This window comes from Phocoena phocoena, chromosome 9 (genome assembly GCF_963924675.1).
Source record: "Phocoena phocoena chromosome 9, mPhoPho1.1, whole genome shotgun sequence".
NCBI lineage: Eukaryota > Metazoa > Chordata > Mammalia > Artiodactyla > Phocoenidae > Phocoena > Phocoena phocoena.
Window position 1 is genome coordinate 82,776,621 of NC_089227.1, and position 6,295 is coordinate 82,782,915.

The following is a 6,295-nucleotide window of genomic DNA, read 5'->3' on the forward strand; positions in this document are numbered from 1 at the left end:
TGGCAGGCCTGGGCCAGCCGAGGAGGCAGATCCGCCGTGGCCACTACCCTCAGCTTTGGGCAGGACACACTGTGCCAGAGCCCCCACCCCACCCGCGTGTTCCATGTGTCCCCATCTCCTTAGCCTCAGCCACTCAGGCCGGAAAGGCTCGTTGTGGGGAGCTGCTGGCTCCCATCTCCTGCCTCGTGTAAGAACCTGGGTTCCTTGTAATTAAACATCAGCTGAATCACATGAGACTTTGTGGCTTTTTATTTGTTAACTACCTCACAGCACAACCAGAACAGAGCAGTTCCCCTTTAACCAGGTGCTCACTTAAGGCTCTGGCTCCTACGTACTATTTCTCACCCTACAAATGACTTCAGAAATGAGGCTGAGGAAAAAAAAAGAAAGAAAGAAAGAAATGATGCTGGCTCCTTGTGCTGCCAGCCGAATCGCAGCTGGATTGGTCTGTACCTACTAACCCTAATCTCAAGGAACTTATCTAGGCACAGAGAAATGGGATGATCTGGGTACTTGTGTGACGGGGGGGGCAAATGACCTGCCGTTGGGTCTCGTGCCCACATCTGTCTACTGTGGGAAGGGTGCCCTGAGAAGATCTGCGTGTGGGCCTTCGTTCTTATGAGTTGTCGAGGGATTTGCTCTCGGAGATGACTTAATCATCACTCAGGGTCCCAGCAGTAAACTGAAGGGAGTTCCCTGGTGGCCAGGTGGTTGGCATTCCGGGCTCTCACTGCCATGGCCCGGGTTCAATCCCTGGCTGGGGAGCTGAGGTCCCACAAGCTGCACAGCACAGCCAAAAAAAAAGGCTTTCATGTAAGAGTTGTTAATGAACAGATTATGTATGGAAGGCAGTTAGAACCACTGAGGAATAGTGACGTCCCCAGGCACCAGCAACAGGGGGAACTGGCTACCGTCGCAGGCCTGAAGGGGAAAAGGGAGGAAGCAGGAGCTGGAGGCCTGGCACGGGGCCCCAGACACACATGGTGGCCATGGGGGGGGGGGTGGCCCTTATCAGAGCCATGAGGAAGTGGGAAGTTGATGTGCTCCCCCCACCCTCTCTTCCCACTCTCCAGTTCCCTGTTGGTGTGTCTCATTGGCTGATCCCAGCTGGGAGCCAGAGAGCAGAGATGCCCAGGTGACAGTCTTTCAGGGTCAGCCTCCTGGAGTTCAGAGCCAGCTGGGCAGAGGATTGAGAATGGATCTAAGTGGGAATGATGAGGGTAATTTATGAGTGTTCCTGTTGACCTTCATTCCTGCGGAACCTTTTGTGGTTGGTTGTTCTCATCATGAATGTTCCCATATGAAAGCCCCCAAGTATATTCATAAGCCATAGTGGGCAGAATGGCCCCCGTGACTGCCGGTTTCCTGGGACCCTCTCTCTGCCTCCTTTCTACCTGATACCAAAGGAGTTTGTTTCATTCACCCCGATATACAAAGCAGCACATACCTATAGAGTGTGTACTGAGGTGGGCACTGCTTAGCACGAAGTGAATTCATCTCTTCCACAGTGTTTTCCTAGTGGGAGCACGAAATGAATTCATTTCTTCCACAGTGTTTTCCTAGTGGGAGCACGAAATGAATTCATCTCTTCCACAGTGTTTTCCTAGTGGGAGCACGAAATGAATTCATCTCTTCCACAGTGTTTTCCTAGTGGGAGCACGAAGTGAATTCATCTCTTCCACAGTGTTTTCCTAGTGGGAGCAAGGACATTTAGAAGTAGGAGGTCTTTAAATTGTGTACAGCCCAGAGGAGTGACAAGGCCGACTGGGAGTCCTCCTAGCAGACCCGGGGCCAGGGCTGAATCGTGACCTGCCCTTATCACAGGGCTGTACCTAGGCAGATTGAGGGCAGTGCCGTGGGTCCCCTTTGCTCCCTCTAAATGACTCCTCTTTAGAGATAGGGCTCATTTAGGGTGGCCTAGCTCCTTGCTGCTCAAGTTGTGGCCCACGGGCCTGCAGCATGAGCATTGTTAACTTGTTAGGGAGGCAGAACCTCGGGCCCCAGCTCAGGCCCACTGACACAGAATCTACATTCTAACAAGATCCCCAGTTGATTAGTACGCCCGATAAAATTTGAGAAGCACTGCCCTTCACTATATTAGATTGTGTGTTCTCAGTTGTAACCTAATTGAAATTCCTTCACGATCCACCTGCTACCACTGTCCCCTTGCTGTTGAGTGTAGTGAGACCCTGCTTTTTACCAGCTTTACTCCGGCCACCAGTTGGCTGGAGAACATGTGTGGTGGAGAGGTCTGGAAGATTACCCACCACTGAGCATCACTGTTTTAACTTCGTATTTGAAGCCAAGGTGGAGGTCATGGTCTGGTAGGCAGTCGGCCCCCAGTCAGGACTTCATCTGGTCCTTCTCAGGCCCAAACCCAGAGCTGGCAATGACAGGGAAGTGGTCCTTTTCTTCAGCCGTTTTGTTCAGAATACAGAGCTCTTCCCTTTAGGTCACTTGCCCGTGTCGGCTCATCTTGGAAGGCCATCCTCTTCACGGATCTGGGCTCTGCTTTCTGGTCTTGTAGATACACTGTTCAGAGTGCCTGTGTTGAATGTGAAACAGTCCCTGGAGTTAGCTTTGAGTCCACAGGGGTGTCTCTTAGAAGCCACAGGCAGGCATGCACCCAGGCCCAGGTACAGATAGAACCAAGGACTCAGAACACCTCCAGTGGCCTCCATCTCCCCCCTCTCCTGCCCTCTGCATAACTGCTTCCTTTCTGCTCTCTCCCTGCACCACAGACCCCTCTGCTTTCCCTTCCCAGGCTACGCGGTAGAGCACACCACCTGCCACCCCCTGTCAAGGACCAGCTGCTCTTGGGGGGCATGGTGGGTAGCTCTAAAGATCAGAAGTACTCTGGTTCTGATTCTGGCAGGTGGAGTGTTAGGATGCAAGGAAGGGAAGAGGGGAGCAGTGGGAGATGCCAGCAGTGGATTCTACAGGGGACAGAGGCAGCTGTGAGGAAGGCCTAGCTCACCAGAACCCATGTGGTCCCCAGGATACCAGCAGAGGAAGCAAACTGGCTTTTTCTGATCACCTATTAGCTGCCCAGCACCATGCTAATCACTTTACATGTTATCTCCTTTCATCTTCATGCATAAAAAAATCCCTATGAGAGTACTACTAACTCCATTTTGCAGACAAAAAAACTGAGGCCCCAAAGAGTTCCATTACCTGACCAAGGCTACAGAACCAGAGGTGAAGAGGCTGGAATTCAGCCTATGTACCTTTCCACCCTACCACACTGTCCCTGCCACACCTGGGCCAGGGCCACAGTCAGTATCACGGATTGAAACAAAGTGCCTGCTGTGAGCCTGGCCAGCCTGGTGCCATCACAGGGGGCTATGGAAATGTCCCTGGTTCCAGAAAAGCAGGATTTTCAAACATGGCCCATTGGACACGCTCACTCAGATTCTGCTCTGCTCAAGTTAAATATGGCCAATGTTGGATGACCAGCAGTGCCCCTTGATGGGAGAGGCAGGGCCAGGGGAAAGGTCAGGCAACCTGGTCTCCTGAGACAGGTCAGCGGGTGGTGAGTCAGGGGGCTATATACAGCCTGTGGCCACCACCGCCAGCAGTGCCGCAAAAACTCAGCTGATGAAACCCCCTGTAAGCCCCTGCCGGGCTCTGAGAGGAGCACATCAGCCCTCCTCAGGGAGGGGCCCTCACTTGGCAGGTCCCTGGACCAGCATTGTGCACGGTCTGTTCCAGCGCTCATGGCGAGGCCTGGGGCCTGGGCTCATGGGCTATATTGAGGGCTGAGTCACCAGCCTGTGCCTGGGCAGGCTGACTGTGACGGGCTGGCTGGGGCCTGAGTCAGGCCCTGATTTATCCTGGAGAGTAACGGGCTCTGGTTTCTGGGGCAGGCAGGGTGAGAAGGGTGCCAGGAACCATCCTTGGCACTGGGCACCCTCTGCCGCCCATTCACTCACTCCCCTGGGGCCACACACACACACCTCTCGGAGAGAAGAAATGAGAAGGGGGAGAAGGGAGTTCTTTGTCCACTTGCTGGCTTCCCTCTGAACTCCCCCCACCTTAAGCGAGGCCCTCAAGTTACTGGGGGACCTAAGGTAATGCCCACAAAACACGAGTGTGAGCCATTAGGGTTTGTGAAGGGCTGTCAGCTCCAGGCAAACCTGCTTTACCCCTTTCTCTTCTCCCCAGAGGCTCAGGGAGAGGAATCCATCCTTTCTTGGATCTATACCTCAGTTTCTTCATCACTGAACCCTGAGCTGGCACCTCAGGTTGGGTGTCAGAAGTCTGCCTTTTTGTACACACACACACACACACACACACACACACACACACACACACTTCCCTTATGAAACCCAGCTACATGTCATGTGTCCACAGGAGGTGGGCATCTCTGCACAGGAGAGCTCAGCCTCTCAAGTAGACAGACGGCACTGATGCCTGATGTTTGGTTTTGGCCATGGTATAAAGGTGGCATGGGGGAATGAGAGTTCTGGAGATAGGGAAGGGGGTGCCAGCAGGAGGGTGGAATTCCTAAGCACCTCATCACAGGCAGCCGAGAGAACATGAGCCGCAGGGCCCAAGCTATTTATATCTCGGCTGTCACTATCAGGGCCCCCAGAGCTCCCCCCTCCTAAGTCACGCACAGCAGGTCCCTTTTCTGTTTCTGGTCCCTTCTCTACTCCTCCCCCTCCCTCAGTAATGAGAAGGGAAAGAAATCGTTCATGGACCCCTCTCACCATAAGCACTGCCCCCCACAAAGCTCCTGAACTTCTTCCCAAGCTCTATAACAAGGACTGCCCTCATTCTTCCCCCAAAGATGCCCACTCTCCCTGTCCTTTTCACCGGGCCTGGTGGGGGAAGAGGAATAAGGTCAAATGATTCACCAGAAACTTGCCAAATTTCGGTCATCACAACTTGAGTTGGGGCCCAAACTTATGGGTCCAGAGGGATGGGAAAGCTGAGGAAGTTTGGCCTAAAGGGGGTGCCAGGAGGTGTGGAATACATGTATTCTACAGAATTGCTGAATATATATTCCTTTTATATAAAGTATGTTCTACAGCTCTTTCACCTCATTCCAGGCCAGCTCCTCTGTTTGAGTGCCTCAGTTTCCTTGCTGTCAGCTGCCCTTGGCTTACCCTGAGCCCAGCCCAGTCCTGCCCAGGCATCCTGGCTGGCTCCTTGGGGCTCTCCCTGCCCACCAGCCCCCGTCACGTTTCCCCTTGACTACTCTGGGCAGGACTCTCTCTGTCTCTGTCTGGCTAACCTGCCTTGCCTTTGACTGGAAGGATCTGCCCTGTGACCCAAATGGGCACATCGCCCAGGGGGCTCCCTGGTACTACAGGGCAGAGGCTCTCCCTCCCCTCTCATCACCTCGGTTGAATCAGACTTTGGTGTGGGGGGGAGCACAGTGTGACTCACTGGGCACTCTTTTCCTGAGCTCAGCTTCATTCTGAGAGGATGAGGACAAAAGGGCTGGTGACAGGGACCCTGAGTCAGGGGTACACACAGTCCTTCCCCTGGGACCCTGGGTTTGGGCTTCAAATGACACTTTTCTACCTGTAAAGTGGGGCACCCTCACCCCAAGCCTTCTCCCTAATTGGCGTGGGCAGTGTCGTTACTTCCTCTCAGCCCGTCTGCGCACAAGCACACACACTTCCCTTCCCTGTCCGCAGGTGGACAATACCCTGGGCTAGGAGCCAGGACTCCAGGCCCTGTGAACAGCCCTGCCACCAAACAACCCAGAAGATTCTTTCAACACCAGATCAGTGTGTTTTGCCCTAACCACTGGCCTCAGTTTCCCCTTGTGTCTCTTTAGTCCTGGGGGGCGGGGGTATATTTCATCTCTGACCGGCGAAGCTTAGTTCTGGGGTGTTGGGAGCCCTCACTCCCCCCATTTTCCAGCTCCGCTAGTCATCCCTCCAGCGCGGCGGCGCCGGGGCCCGGGCCTCCCCGGGGTAGTAGACCCGGGCCGGGGGCGAGGATGCCCCTCCCGCCGGCGGGCCGCGTGGGGGAGGGGAGGGAGGGAGGCGGGGCCGGCGGGCTCGGCTCGGCCCCCACCCGCGGGCCGAGCGGCATTCCTGGGAGGCCGGCGCTCTGACGTGGAGCCGGGGGCCGCAGGCGCGGCGGGGGGAACGCGGCCCGGGGGCTTCTTAAACCCCCCGCCCCAGCCCGGCCCGCACTTCCAGAGCACCGCTCCGCCCCCGGAGGGAGAAAGACAGAGAGAGAGAGAGCGCGGCGGAGGAGCCGAGGAGGCCCGCCGAGTCCCGCCAGCCAGGGGCGCGAGAGAAGTTGAGAGCCGCGCAGCGCAGAGCCGCGAGTC